Below are 16,646 nucleotides of genomic sequence, written 5' to 3' on the forward strand. Positions count from 1 at the left end.
CATCGACCCGCTAAGTATAGTGAAGAAACTCACCTCACACTGCCGAATCTCATAGATAAATCTTTGGCTGTTGGCCCGCTAAAATCCCCTCACTATCAAACACGAAATAATCATCCAATCAATAATAGTATCCTGACCCACACTAAGAGTCCAAATTATGGTAAAAGACCTTTTTACCCTTTCCCTAACTTGGACCAAGGCCAAGGCCTAATCTAGTTGTCCAAAGGCCCAAATTCCATAATAATCACTCAAATCCCAATATAGCCCAATTTTCCAAATTGGGCCCAAATCTCTTTCATGGGCCCACAACCAAGAGTCCAATAAAATATTAACAGCCCACTAATAGAATTCTGATGGCCCAATAAGTCCAAAGACAACTAAAGTCCACCATGACCAAAAACCAAAGAGCCCACGAAACTGAAGCCCACTCCTGAGGACGCAGGGCGTACTCAGCTCGTAAACTCAATGTACTCGCTAAAGGGCTTGTACACGTAACATACTTGCTTGTAGGCACATTATACTCCACCCTTTTGGCTAACCTTCACTTTTTAGCTCTTAATCGATTAAGACTTCAACCCCAACTCAGATATGGCTTTCTTAAGGTGGTTTATCACGTAAAGTTGCCAACTTTACGTGCATGCATGGCTTAAGGAGGCTCTTAGAGCTCAAAAGAGCTTAACAAATGTCTTACCACATGCATGAGACCACAAATGCCCTAAAGCTTGGATTTTTATGGACAAAGGGACCAAAAGGGTCCTAGATCTACCAACAATCATTTCTGGAGTGAAGCAAGAGGCTCAACAATCAACCCCTATAGACTCAAAGAGCATAAAATGGCTCCAAACTAGATCTAGCATTATGTATTAGCAAACAGAAGCTTTTTACCTCACATTGAAAGTAAATGAAGATCTAATCTTAGATCTTCAAGCTCCAAGCATAATTCCAAAAGGTTTACTTCTTCTTCTCCTTCACAATGCACCAAAAATCACACTTTAAGGCTCAAACTCTCAAGATCTCACTTAGGGTTTGATTTTCTGGACAAGAATGGATGGAGGTTGTCTAAAAATAACTTGGTGAGGGTATAACAAGGTTTAAATATGGTGCAACACACTAAAATTAGGGTTTCACTTATCCACACGTACGCCCCGCGTATACAAGCGTACACCCCATGTACGTGTCCGAAGGCACGATCATGCATCGGGCTAGTACGCTAAGCATACCACCCTGTACGCCCCGCGTACTAGCCTTAAGGACCATTTTGCAAACTTTTTCGATTAAGGCTTAAATATGAAACTTACCATTTTCCAAGTGTTACAAACATATATATTTAGACAAGTTAAATTAAAACACACATTGTTCCATAACAAAAGTTGTTTTACATTAAGAGCAATTTATGTTCTAAACAAAAATAATAAACTAAACTCTAAGAGTGTAGTTCCAACTTGCTTGTGCTCAACTGATTACTCTTCTGTAAATATCTGCAAACAAGTTACAATTATTAGATTAACATTTAAGTACCAAGTACTTGAGTGTTATATGAAAATTATGAGTTATGTCTAGTAAATACTTGAAGTACTAGTCTCTTCCAAACTTTCTTCTCAAATAAGAGGAGCAGTTCCTTTGCCAGTATCCATTTCTCTATAAAAGAAACATGATCCATCTATGTGGGCCTTCTTAGTTTTCTTGGGCTTAAAGGTGTTAAGTCTATAAAACATAGGCTTCTTAGATCATACAAAGTGATTCTTTTTAGCCTTGCATTATTCCTTTGTTTGAACAAGTTTAAAACAAATATCACTGTATTTATTAGAATACTAGGTGTAAGATCCATGTATTACATGAGTTCGTTTTAAATAAAAAAAATTCAAAACATTTGAGAAGTTTGAATTTATAAGAAACCAAATTAGAAAAATATTGAATTATTAAAATTAAATTGTTTTTTTTTAAATTAAACAAATAATTTAGATAAATAAACAAAGGAAACTAATGAAACTTTAATTTAGAAAATTTGAAATTAGAAGGAAGTCAATTAATTAAATTGATATGTATTTATTATTATATTTATTGTAATTATTACATTTAAATATTATGTGGAAATTAATAAAATGAAAAAAACCACAAAATGCCATGTGGAAAAAAATTAATTGAAAATAACTACAAAATGACATGTGGTCAAATCAATGAGAGTGTGATATGTGGCAAAAAGTTCTTTATTTATTAGGGAGGATTGCTTAACCTGTTATATCAGCAGATATATATATATCTAAATTATCCAAGACTTTCTGGAAGTAAGGAATAACTATTACTAGTGTGATGTTAGAAGCATCTTGAGCATCACATTGATGCATTACTAGGTAATATGTTTAGGTTTATTGCTCAAAGTAAGTTATTTAGAACTAGAACTTTTAAGTGTATACAATTTCATATCTTTCATGAGATTGTATCTTAAGACATGAACTTATTCATTGAAGTTGTATCTATTGAATGCTATTGTTTTATCAAGTCATTTAAAGAAAATGACAATTCATGGTAATGAGAGTGGATTATTTATATCTACAAAATTTTAACAAAGTTCATATAGTATTTTCAATATTTAATCTTTAACTAGATTGATAACCCCCGCTTTGTGGGGGGCAGAGGGACCTGATGTGCTCCTATGAACTGAAATGTTTTACAATATTGTGAAGCAGACATTTTTGGCAATTCATCATCTTTTTCAGTTGCTGATGTCATATCATCATGTCCATTCCCTTTTTCTCCACTTGATACAATGTCATGTAGAGTTGACCATGCCAGAAAAATAAAACACAAATGAAGATAGAGGTTTTCATATTCAAATTCTGTAAATAAACATCAAAAGACTCAATAGATTGAAAAATGAAAATATGATTATTCTTTGGAGCAATTAGTCGAACAGTTTACAAACCAAAATTGGAGGAATCAAAAATCTCGGCTGTGTCTGCTTATTTATCCAAAACTTCAAATTGGAACCAAATACTTACTGACATTTACCGCGTGCTTTGCATACTACATGAGCACCTCCAGTCGTGGACCAAGCTCATAATTCCCATAATAAAGATGATACCTGAATAAAGTAGATAGTCAACATACAGAGTAAATAAAGAAACAGAGGAAATTGAGTCTTCAATAAGAATCCGTCAAGAAAAAAAATATCGGATTCCCAGACGTCGCTATCACCTGCTTCAGAGACACCACCGCATAAAAAACAAACGGACATAGCTTTGGTGGTGTAGGCAACATGCGACGAAGGTGAAAGAGGATTAAAGGGTCTTCTGTAATCTGCAAAAAGAACCTCACATTAGGTTTATTTCATACATTTACACAATTAAAATTAAAAATACATTCTTAAATAGCTTCATTGTTTGAATTCCTCAACTATAGTTTGCAAGACGTCCAACTGCAGCATCAGTCGATCTATTTTTCATATCAATTGAACTTTCCACAATGATTTATATGTCAATTTGCTGACGAATTTCAAAAAAAGAAATCAAAACAATGCCTTTAAACATTAAAAATTACAAAACAAATCACAAAAGAAAACTCACACGAAGCAGGTGATTGTTTCTTTAACCAACGAAATCCCGGGAGCATACAAACCCATCATTTCTTGTGGGTGGACCATCTTTCATACTTTGACTACCTCGAGGTAATCCAACAACCCCATAATTTTGTCAACCTCCTAAGACTTGTTGCTACTGTGAAGCCAAATAAAACTAATTTTGGTTTTGCATATTGGGCCTTCATACCTGCAAACCCATAGCGGGGCATAAAATGTTAATTCCCTGAAAACCATGTTGATACCAATTGTCAAATTGAACCTTCAAACTAAATAATAACATAAATGCAAGAAAGAAAAAGGCATGATAACTTATAGAGGCCAACCATTTAATGGAAGACCAGTAAAACGGTCATTAAACCCTGAATAGATGGAAACGGAACATAAATGAAAATTAACCCAAAATAAATAAGTAAAATCAAAGAAATATGTCTTACCCACACCACCTAGTCTACACCTTGACTATAAAATTATATGTCCATAAATTGATGAATGATCTGTAGGAAAGGATTTCTGTGTATTACCTAAGTAAACTTGTTGTTTGATTTCCTAGTATTTGTAGAAGCTTATGAGCCAAACATGGAAGAGAGAGAATACGAAAAACATAAAAAGGTGATTTTATAGAATGTTGGGAATATACATTTGGAGAATTGCCTGGTATTAACAGGCTAAATCAACATAAAGACAAAACATAAAGACCCGTCCAATCTATGGAGAAAGAAAAAAAGAGCATCTTTATTGATGAAAATATTGATTTACCATTGATGACTTGTGGATGATTTCATAAGGGTCATCCCGTTGGCATCAAGAAGAGCTGGAGAAGTTTCTGAAGTCATAGAATGAGAATGTTTCACGTGTTCCTCTTGCAACTTCACACCAAGCGAAACCTATAGAGAAGAGACATCTATATATGATGCAGCAGCCTCAGAATATTTCTTATTGTCCTTGCAATAAATATATCCCAAAACACAGACCACCATTCCAAAAGAAATCCATTAGGAGCATCAATAGTTGAAAACACAAAAGTCTGAATTTCATATTGCATGCATCGTGTTTATAACATGTATATATCTGTTGGTGCGTTGTCATTCATAAGACTAATTGTTTAATATCATTTGATGTTTCTATTACCCTTTACATCTCGAATGATCATGTAATAGAAATAGAAATAAAGCAATTACTGGAGTATCAAAAGCCTTATCATAATGTAGATCTATAAAGGATGCCCGAATTCTACACATGAGAACATCTGAACAACATACCTACAAAATCTGTAGCAAGCTTCCCTTCTGTCATGACAACTTTTACAGATGTGTGCATCTTCCGTTGCAACAAATATTCATAGATGTAAGCATCCAGCCTACCAAAAAATAATTTGATAAAAGTTAAATCAATAAACTTGGTCTACACCTGAAATTAAGGAAAAAAGCCTAAAATGTATGTATGAAATTCAAAAGATAAATAGAAACATACACCTTTCTACTGGCCCCAACTTACCACTACAAATGAAGAAACAAATGTTTATCTATTTTAAATTCATGCCGATGTAAATCCTTTAATAATGAATAAGATTTTTTTTTTTCAAATGTAAAACAAAAAATTATATAGATTCCTAACTTAATCTTCCAATTCCGAAATTCAATTAATATTTTTTTTTTCATTCAGACATTTTATCAAACATGAGATATGCATGTAAATTTACATTTCTTTTCAAAAAAAAGCAAGGTTAATGATATAAAATTAACTGGACTTTGAAAATTGACAGAATAAGAAGATGAGTAATACAAAGGTTCACAGACTTGAAATCAGATTACCAAAAATCATATAATTATACACTTATTATAAGCCTGGGAGACATAAGAACATGTGTTATAGAAGTGAAAATTGAGATTCGGAAACAAAAATTTGAGAATCATTCTTTTGAATTAGGAAGTACCTTCATAGAAAGAGGTAAGACTATCGGTCATCGATAATGGTCAAGTAGAAGGCAATGTCGCCACAGATGGACCATGGTGGAGTGGCTACGGTCGACTAACGCGTGGGCCTAGTGATGAAATTGTTGGTGATGAATCGACTTCTACCGAGAAGTGGAGATCGATCCTAATGGAAATTAAAGTAGAAGGAGAAGAAGCAGTCAATAGCTGGAGCGCCGAGGAAAACCGTCTGGAGGTTTCGTACACTCACCTGTAAACAAAACAGGGGTAGAACATGTATATAGAGAAATTAGAGACAGTTTGAAAAATTTGGAGTAAGTGAATAAATCATAGATGCTTCTTAATGAACCTAAATCAAGCACCAAAATTCTCATGCTGCTTCTACGCCTCCTCCCCTCCGCTTCGATCTCTCATTCTCACGATATTTCTTTACTTTCTCGTTTCATATTCAGCCCTAACACACACATACCATATAGCAAGACGAAGAAGGAAGCCGTTTACTAACAGTTCCGGTAGAGACCCGTGCTCATTGATCACCACCAAGACGAACGCCCTTAGAAAGCAAACTGGGTTGTCGGTGACGGAGAGAGAGACGATCGCTTCTTTTGAAACTGGAAGGATCGATTGGAGCGGCGGTGTGGAGAAAGGTAAAATAAGAGGTGGGAAACAGAGACAAAAAGACATTGACACTGATCCTAATCCGATTGGATTACACGGGCGGTGAAGTACAGATAGAACTTACGTCTGCATCTCCAGTTTAAAAAATGACTAAAGGACTTCTGAAAAAGAAGGAAATAAAAAGACAAGAAGAAATAAAGAGACAACATACAGGGGTTACAGGGGGCAAATTGTATTTTAACAAAAGAAGTGGGCTAGATCTAATACAGATAATGACAAAAAACCAAAAGCTTAAGGGCTGAAATTGACAAAAATGTGGTTGTTTACTGTTACAACTCTTCACAATCTTAATATATATATATATATATATATATATATATATATATATATATATATATATATATATATATAATAATAATTAATATCTTTTTAGTTTCAAAAAACATTAATTATCAAAGTTTAGAATCCTAGTTGCAAAACAAATAAATGGTTATATATCATTTATCTCATTTATTTGAATTCAACTCTGTAGATATTGATTATCAATTATATTCTACTATAGAATTCCTAAATTTATAGAATCATTAATAACAAATTTAATTAGACATGTTTGATTTCATCTATGTTTCGGACCTCTCTTACTTAGGTATCCTTTATCATAAAAAATTTCTGATCAAATCATCCAATTAAAAAACTTGTGTAATCGGCCTATAACTTGGTTATAGAAATTGCGAATACACATGACCATAAAAAGAGTAACACTAATCGGTTAGATGATATTTATCTCACTAATGCATACAAAAGATGTACGGATGTTCTTCAAAAAGAATTGTATAAATTTGAGGATTGCAAAGCTTCTTTGATGTTTTTATAATTTTAATTTTAAAAAACATTTTATTGTTAGTACATGCATATAGCAACAACAGCAACAACAACATTGAATATACTTTCTAAACTAATTGATAATAATAAAAATATGACAGACTATTATCCTAGAGGATATTCTTTCTCGGCTTAAAAAAACAATCAAATAATTATATATTGTTTTTACTTAAAAAAACAACCAAATAATTATATTTTTTTTTACGAAACTAATTTCAAATAAAGAAACTAGCAATATGTTTTCAAATAACTATATTTTTTTACGAATCAAATAACCGTATGTTTTTACGTATGAAATAAATATTTTTTTTTCAACCCATACTTAAAGCTAAAGATGTGTTTGTTACTTTGTTAGCCAAACTAACCAATCTAATTTTGACTTTGACAATCTACTTAAATCCAGAAAAACGAAAATGCAACAATATTATATTAAAATTATATATTTTCGTATTTTAAATGACAAGAAAAATGTGACACTTCTAAATCTCCAAAGCAGTCATAAATACAAAAAGGACGAACCGAAGTGTTTTCGTAAAAAAGTAATATCCCACCATCAAACATTGAAATCATATATACCGAATAATTGCGAGAGTAAAAAGAGTGGAAATATTCCACCATTTTCTAACATGATACCAAATATTGCAAGTTAATCATTTTTATTGATTCGTGTGATTATAATTTGATACAAATGTTTTAAAGCCTATTATTGTAAAAGTATATATATTATTAAATTTTCAAATATATTAACTAAAAGGGAAAATAATAATGGCTTATATTTAGGAAAAAACCAATAATATATGTACAAAAAGGGTTATGATATTAAAAAAAAAAAACTGTATTTTCTTTCTTCGTCTAAAAGAAAACTTTAAGGCATCTTTCCAACCAAACTTCTTCTCATTATGGGTCAAGGAGAACCTTATTGTCGTAACTCGTAATAGTGTATGTTTTTCAATCTGCTTTTTATTAATTATTCAGATACAAATTATCAATCGTTTCTCGAAAATAAGTTGTTACAAATACGATTTTACAACCATCATATATGTTTACAGTAAATTATAAATAAAAAAATAAACATATAGAATATAAGTATTAACTAGAGTAAATTACACGAATGGTCCCTATGGTTTAGGGTAATTTGCGTGTTTGGTCCTTAACTTATTTTTTTTAACTCGGAAGGTCCCTACTGTTTGTTTTTGTTACGCGCTTGGTCCATTTCTTACCTAAAAAGACTATTTTGCCCTTGATTTTTTTAATATATTTAAATAAACACACCCCAACCTCATCTCCTCACATTACCTTACCTACCCTAACATTTTTTCATATTTAAATAATAGTCTTTTTAGCTAAGATATGGACCAAGCACGTAACAAAAACAAACAGTAGGGATCAAACGCGTAACAAAAACAAACAACAGGGACCTTCCGAGTTAAAAAAATAAGTTAGCGACCAATCACGCAAATTATCCCAAACCATAGGGACCATTCGTGTAATTTATTCTATTAACTAATTACAGAATTATTAACTTTTATTAATTGTTTATTCGCTTGTTTATATATTCTCATTATGTTGATCAAATTGTTAATAAAAATTTATTTAAAAAGAAAAATAAACATTAAATATAACCTTCAAACCAACGCACAATATTGTAGAAAGAGAAGATATTTTCGACAAAATATATATATATATATATATATATATATATATATATATATATATATATATATATATATATATATATATATATATATATATATAGTTAGGTTATTTTGTTTTCACTATCTATTGTGTGTCTTTTTGACTGATTCTGGACTAATCATTTTAGTTATTTTAAAAAAGTAATTAATGCATATTACATGTTGAAGATATTATATGTATTAATTACATCTTCAGCATTTAATAAGCATTAATTACTTTCTTAAAATAACTAAAATGATTGGTCCAGAATCAATCATACAGGCACACAATAGATAGTGAAAACATTTGAACTTTTCTCTCTCTCTCTCTCTCTCTCTCTCTCTATATATATATATATATATATATATATATATATATATATATATATATATATATATATATATATATATATATATATATATATATATATATATATATATATATATATACTCATATTATTGCATGGTTACTTGTCCCACTAGAATATCACAAGCCACTTTTTCCCATAAAATTACTTTGTTGTAATAACGTATAATATATAACCCAATAATAATTGTTTATTGTATACACTGTATTATTTTTAATATTAAAGTATTAGAAAATGGCCTAAAATCCCTTTTCTTAGTGTTTTGCTTCAATGGCATTGTTTGTGTATGTTTTTGATATGTCTTTCTCTGCCTCCATTATTAATGAATGATTTAAATCAAGAAGAATCTCACAACCCTCTCTCTATATGCACCTTTTGTGAACTACAAGTCTCTTCTTCCATCGTCTTTTCATCCACCTTGCTCTAACTTTAAATTCAGACCTCGTGTGTGTCTCGTGTATTTTGAAACCTTAATTCCGAAGTTCATGATGTCATCATATTGCGTATATATTCTTGTATCCTCCACGTATTGACAATCCAACCTTTTGTTTACTATACATGGCTCTTGATCACTTTCTTTGATTTCAATGTATGGATAGTAGGCCTTTAAATGGTAACCAAAAATTTAGATCAACCATCGACTTTAGGTATATGATGATAAGTAGATTATATGCGTTCAATTCGTTAAAATTTAGGTTTATGCCTATTTGACATTATTGAATACAAGTTAGAATATAAATTATATTGATTTCATTACATGCTCCGAATACTTTATATCATATATATTAAACTAATACTAAAAATTACGTTTTTTAAAAAGAAATATTTTATAAACTAGCAAGGTGTTAGAATAAAAGTAAAATATTACAATATAGATAATACTAATAATTACTAATAAATACGAAGACAATTTTTTTTGAACATGCAAATATAATATATAATCTACTCCTAAATTAACACCTAAATCCACCTACGTTCACGATGAGACTTGAACCCTCGACCTCAAGGAGAAAGGGCACCACCTGATATCGCTGGGCTACAAACCCTTTGGTAAATACGAATATAGTTGATGTATAATTATATACATAGATATTAGACAAAATTACACATATACTCCTTGTGGTTGGCACAAAATACCATTACAAGTCCTTTTAAGTAATTTTTAAAACAGTTCATCATTTTTAAGTTTAAAATGCACATGTTGAGTCCTTTTGACTAACAAGTTGGTCCTTTTTTATGTTCAAAAACACACAGTGGGTCCATATGTAACACTCGGTTTTGAATCGCTTCATTATTCGGGACCGCGACCCGATTATCAGTTATCATAAGGCTTCAGGCCTTGGGGGAAGAGTGAATTAGGCCTTTTTGGATGTGGGTTTTATAGATTAGGTGACCCGAGCGTTCATTTGTGTTTCGGAGCCGAAGGGTATAACCGTGATTCGGCAGTTCGGGCCTTTATGAATTTTGGATTTAAGTTCTAGAAGTTCTCAGGAAAAGGAGAGTTTATAGAAGTGTAGAGCTTCTCATTACCTTTCCGTGGATATAAAGAATGTTGAAAATGGAATTATAACAAAGTAGTTATGGTTGATTGATATTTAAGTGTTTTTGAGCTTTGGCTAGTACGCGGGGCGTACTCATTAACTACACAGTGCATAGTGGATGAGTGGATCGTGGAGGCCTTTAAGTATGTCGGGCGTACTAAGGAGTATGTGGGGCGTACTCCCTTCATCCAGAAACCCTATTTTTTTTAGGAGGGGGGTTACCCATATTTAAACATCATTATATCATTCCTCAAGACATTTTAGACCGACCTCCATCCCCTTTAGCCTAACATCGAAATCCTAGAGTGTTTTGGTGAGTTTTAGAGCTTGGAAGAGTGTTTGTAGTGGTTTGTGAAGGAGAAGAAGAAGAAGAACACTTGAAGGAGTGACTTGAGCTTGAAGATCCTGGATCTTCTACTCATTTGCAAGCATTTTGAGGTAAGAAGCTCTCACTTGATGGTATTTGATGTTAGATCTAGTTTTGGTGTATTTTTTTGCACTTTTGGAGACTTTAGAGTTAAAGGTGGGCTTATGATCTACTACAGAAGTGATGGATGCTAAATCTTAGCTCCATTTAGTCCCCATGTTCATAAAAAGGCTAGCTTTATGGATTATTGTGGTCCATGCATGTATTAAGACCTTTGTTAAGCTCTTTTTGAGCTTTTGAGTCCTATTAAGCCATGCATGTAAGTAAAGTTACCAACTTTACGTGATAAGTCATCCATAGGAATCAGATCTGAGAGTATGGAGCAAAGGCTTAATTGATTAAGTGCTTAATTAAGTAGAATAGTGTTTTGGGGAGTACAGTGGGCATACCCATCTGGTATGCATACTGGCCCCAAAGGGAGTACGCTAAGCATACGAGCTAAGTACGCCCCGCATACTCCGCAGGTGGGATTTTGGGCTTTATTTGGACAGTTTGGGCCATGCTTTAGCCTTCTAAGGTTTGGTCTTTGTTGGGCCAACAAACTTTTGATTTTGGTATTTTGCTAGCATATTGGACTTTCTTGGGTTAGGTACATGATGATGATTTTGGGCTCAATTTGGAAATTGGGCCTTGTTGTGCCATTTAAGGAATTTAAGCTTATGATGTTAGTGGATTAGACGTTGGATTTTGGCAAAGTAAGGAAAGGGGTAAGAATTTTACCCTGAAGGTTTGGTCATCGGGCTAGAATTCTTGATTGGGTCGAGAATCAGTTATTAATGAATGTTATTTGATGATGTTAGAGTGGGGATTTTTCTGAATCAACAAGCCAAGATTCATTTGCATGATTCAACTGCTAGAGGTGAGTCTCCTCACTGTACTATGGGTCGAAGGCACCAATGTTGGCCCATTAGCTTGTGTATTACTGGAAGACTAGGGGGTGACCCTTAGTATTTTTATGAAAGAACCGAAGGTGGCTCCTTGCAAATCTGTGTGAAAGACCAGGGTTTGGACCCTGGCAGTTAAGTAGATAGTTAGTTGTAGATTATATGCTAGTTGTCTTTATGATGCTTGCATGGAAGACCAAGATGTGGCTCTTGGCACTTGTCTGTAAGACCTAGGGTTTTAGCCCTGACTTGGCAAGGAAAGACCATGATATGGATCGTGGCATAACGACCAGAGTATGGTTGGCACATAGCATTCTCTATTGTATGTATGGTATGCGGTATTTTGGGGAACTCACTATTGGATTAGATGTCTAAGCCCATAACTATTATTGGTATGTACTCGACCCGAGAGTAGCATGGTCCATTTGGGTTGCATGTCATCAGAACAATTGGATAGACAAAATGAGAAAAATGATACTTATGATTTATATTAATATATTATAAGTTCTAATATATTAATATGAAATCATATTATTTAACTAGTATTTATCAAGAATCAATTTAGAATTAATTTAGTGATCAAAAGGAACTAATTAAATATGGACTCTTATATATATATATATATATATATATATATATATATATATATATATGTATATATAGGATGGGCCAAGTTCATTTAGGTTGGGCTAAGCTTTCATGGATAGTTCATGGAGTTTTTAACCCATGGATCCTATGGAAATGAAAGGTCATGGGTATTAGGGTTTACATGAATGTAACCCTAATCATCCACACTACATAAAGAGGTCCCTAGTTCATGAAATGGGCACTAGTGTACAGTACATAAGAGGGCAAATCCGTTTTCATAAGAGTGAACCTAAGTATTCTTCTTCTCAAGTTATTCCAAGGGCCTTGGTGTTGTGTGAACCATTTGAGGTGCAACACTTGGGGCACTAAGATCTTAAAGGTTCAAGACTTCAAGCTCCATCAAAAGGCATGTCATTCTACAAGATTCTTGTATGGTATATACTTCATATTATGCTAGTTAGGATGAAACCTTGGAATATTGAATATTTGCATGTATAATAGAGAAATTGTTTGATTTGAATTATCTTGTTCTTATGAGTTAGTTTAGATTAATAGAAAATTATGTGATAATTTGTTTTCGATCCAAATTGATCTAAGATTTGTTCATAAAATGTGTTTTTGTAACTTGTCCTCAAGTTATATGAAAAGTCTCGTTTATGATTTTTTAAAAAAAAAACTCATAAGATTTCCATAAGTTATGAAAATGAAGAGTCTCATTTTTTAATTAAAACTACTTTAAACTCATAAGTTATGGAATTAAAAAGTTTTTTTGAATTGTTCAAAACTTGCCCTCAAGTTTTGGAATTTGTAAAGTTTCTCCCCATGAATACTTTAATTCCAAGTTAAACACTTAGACTTTTAAAAGTTAAAATTCAACCCTTATACTATTATAATATTAATAGTTAATAGTTACATATATATGTATAAGAACAAAGTCAGTCTTACTGTTAGTAGGACTCATTCATGAAGCCGATCTATAAGGGGGGTATAAGGTTACTGCCTATAAAATGACAGTTTAATGGGTGTCCACTCTCACCCACCGCTTTCTTGACTGGTGGAGGGTCGTTAGCTGAATTGGTAAGACATGACTATAATTCTCCCTTCATTAAAAGTATAATGATAAATACTAAGTAATTAAACACTTATAAATTACTAATCTTAGTTACTTAGGAAAATGTGAATTTGGTGCTAACCCATGAAATTACACTTTGCGCCTTGCTTAAGTCGTTAGTGGATCATGTATGGTTAACCGGCACACTAACTTGGATTTTACAAGGTTGGCAAAGGGTAGCTTAAGGTTTATCATAGATCGGTGGAGTGTGTGTGGTTAAACGACACATCGATTAGGTGATAAAATTAAGAACACCAAGTTAATTTGCATGGTTATTCACACCTTGTTTGTGATCCTCGGCATCCCAGTCACAAACTTGAGAGGGCACAATCGAGATTTAAACATGCCATTGAAAAGTTCAATGAATCTCAAAAGATCTAGGAGTTTCAAACCAATTAAAACCTAATTCCTATTTCATTTTTCATGAGGGAAATTGGTGAATCGTCATTCGCCTACATTCAAATATTTTATAGCTTGGATTACGGCACCCCTCTTCCAAGTTATAAAATATTGTGTTGGATCATAACCTTAATATTTCATATTGGGTGTTCTATTAAGGATTCAAATCAACTAACTGTTGGGTGATGAGCATTATAACACTCCTAAGTGTACATGCAATCCTAATAAACCTTGGATCTATGTTTGTCTAAAATTCATGCAGAATATGATTTCCAAGGTTCATAATCCTATCTAGCATACATGGGGAACTTTTAACTTAAAAGATAGCTAGAATAACATACCATGTTGATGATTTGATTCCTCGAAAACCTTGAGAGCCTAGCACCCCAAGTGTGATGCCTCAAATGATTCACACAACACCAAATGCTTTTGGAGTAAACTTGAGAGAAATAAGAACACTTCTATTTTCGGCCTTGGCCTCTTGTATTCCTAGTGTAGCCAAAAATGGGGAGTATGATGCTCTTTATATAGTGTGTTACAATTAGGGTTACACCATGTAAACCCTAATGTAACATGGCTCTTCATTTCCATAACCCATTGGTTTAAACTCCATGGAGCATCCATCGAGCATCATATGGGTGTTAGCCCAACTTGATAATCCATGGAGCCTTTAGCCCACTATACAAGTTATGGATGATTTACATAATCAACCCATATATTTAATTAGTTATCTTTTGATCACTTAATTAATTCTAGATTAATTCTTGATCAATACTAATTAAATAATATTATTAATATATTAGAACTTATAATATATTAATAAACCATAGGTGTTATTTCTCTCATTTTAGTCTATCCAAATGCATGATGCCACGCAACCCAAATGGACCATGCCAACCGGGTCAAGTACATACCATAAATAGTTATGGACTTAGACACCTTATCCAACAGTCTCCCACATGGATAAGTCTAATAACTATAACTGCAAGTATGACTTCAGGAACCGATTAGCAATCGTAGCTCTTTCAAGGTCTCTCGGAACTGAGAAGATAATGATACACCATTTAAGATAAGTGATCATATAATCCTCTGTTCTAGATATCAGCTGGACAAATATATGGAACAATGTCTTACTTATTGTCCAACAGTTTGTTTCTCGATTTCCGATTTGTTTGACATATGTAACGCCCGTAGATCAGGGCTAGTCAATTTAGAGACGATAAGCGTCAAAAATGACTTTTTTGGGAAAGATTGTTTAGAAGGAGTAATGTTAACTAAGATGTAGTTTATGTTACGAGGTTTCCAAATATATAAAGAACGTCGAAATCCGAGTTATAACGAAGAAGTTATGACTTGTCGAAGTTTCGCGACAGAACCGACACGACACAGCGCGATGTAAATAGTGAATTTACATTAGAGTGATATTTATCCAAAACAATCTAAATGAGAATTGAAGATCTCATCGATATTAGTGCAACGACGGAAAGACGGACGAAAACGGACGTCAGACGAAGGAGTTATGAGTTTATAATGGAGTTTTCCTATCCCGACCTACTAAAAATAATATATAAGTAATATAATTATAATATATTAAAAATAAAGTCAAAATTAGCCAATAGAGTCTAAACGAGAGTTGTAGAGCATAATCTCACCTTTGCGTCGACATAAAGAACGTCAAAAACGGAGTTCGTATGCGAAAGTTATGAATTTCTGAAGTTCGGGGCGCGAAACCCCAAAACTGTCAGATACCACGACGTTGCAAGCAGTGCCACGACGTGGCCAGTCTGCAACTTGCGATGACGCATGCAGTGACGACCAAGCCCACAACGTGGAAAAAGGTGCCACGACGTGGCAAGGGCCAATTTTTCCCTATAAATAGATTTGAAGGGCCAGCCGAGTTTGGTTGCTCATTCTCTCATCTCTCACCCATATTACCTCGATTTACGTGTAAAGAAGTACCCCCAAAGCCCCGGTAATATCCCGAGACCCGAAGCGAGTCCCGAAGCCCGAAAATCCCGAGAAGTGCAATTCTCGAGCCGATGCCCGCGAGGAGCCCGGTTTTTGTGAAGATCTTCCAGATCTACCGAAGAATACTACTTCTGCAAGTCGTAGTGCTGTTTGATCATCTTCTGATCAAATGAGTGTATAGTCCCTTTCACAAACATGTTTTTAATACAAGTATTGTTTGAATGTATTAAGTATACGTTTTTTGTGAGTGTGTAGTTACTTTCTTCTAACTCACAGATAGGAGTTATTCTCTATGAGATACGTGTTATGTGTATGTGTCTCATCTATTATTTGGAATGTGTATTGGATGAACATGCTATACAGATTTTAAACTATGTATAAAAGTGTATATTTATATCTACGGAAATGTTGGGTAGAACATGGGTAGATGGGATAGTTGGTGACTATGGAGTTAGCGCCTATTGTATAAACCTTGGTGACTATGGAGTTAGTGCATATTGTTAAGTAAACCTTGGTGACTATGGAGTTAGCGCCTATTGTATAAACCTTGGTGACTATGGACTTAGCGCCTATTGTATAAGCCTTGGTGACTATGGAGTTAGCGCCTATTGTATAAACCTTGGTGACTATGGAGTTAGCGCCTATTGGGTAAACCCTGGCAACGATGTGACTTCGTGCC

General features: G+C 33.4%; 1 long non-coding RNA gene across 1 annotated transcript; it reads right to left on the reverse strand.

The window, feature by feature from the left end:
• Window positions 1-2,798: 2,798 nt before the first annotated feature.
• Window positions 2,799-3,383, reverse strand: LOC145090583 (uncharacterized). Its single transcript, XR_013701657.1, has 2 exons — window positions 3,196-3,383; window positions 2,799-3,082 (listed from the first exon to the last, which is right to left on the reverse strand). It is a non-coding gene; the product is annotated as an uncharacterized LOC145090583 (long non-coding RNA).
• Window positions 3,384-16,646: the final 13,263 nt, after the last annotated feature.

The sequence above is a fragment of the Lactuca serriola genome, chromosome 2 (genome assembly GCF_051521515.1).
Source record: "Lactuca serriola cultivar US96UC23 chromosome 2, Lser_US96UC23_V15, whole genome shotgun sequence".
NCBI lineage: Eukaryota > Viridiplantae > Streptophyta > Magnoliopsida > Asterales > Asteraceae > Lactuca > Lactuca serriola.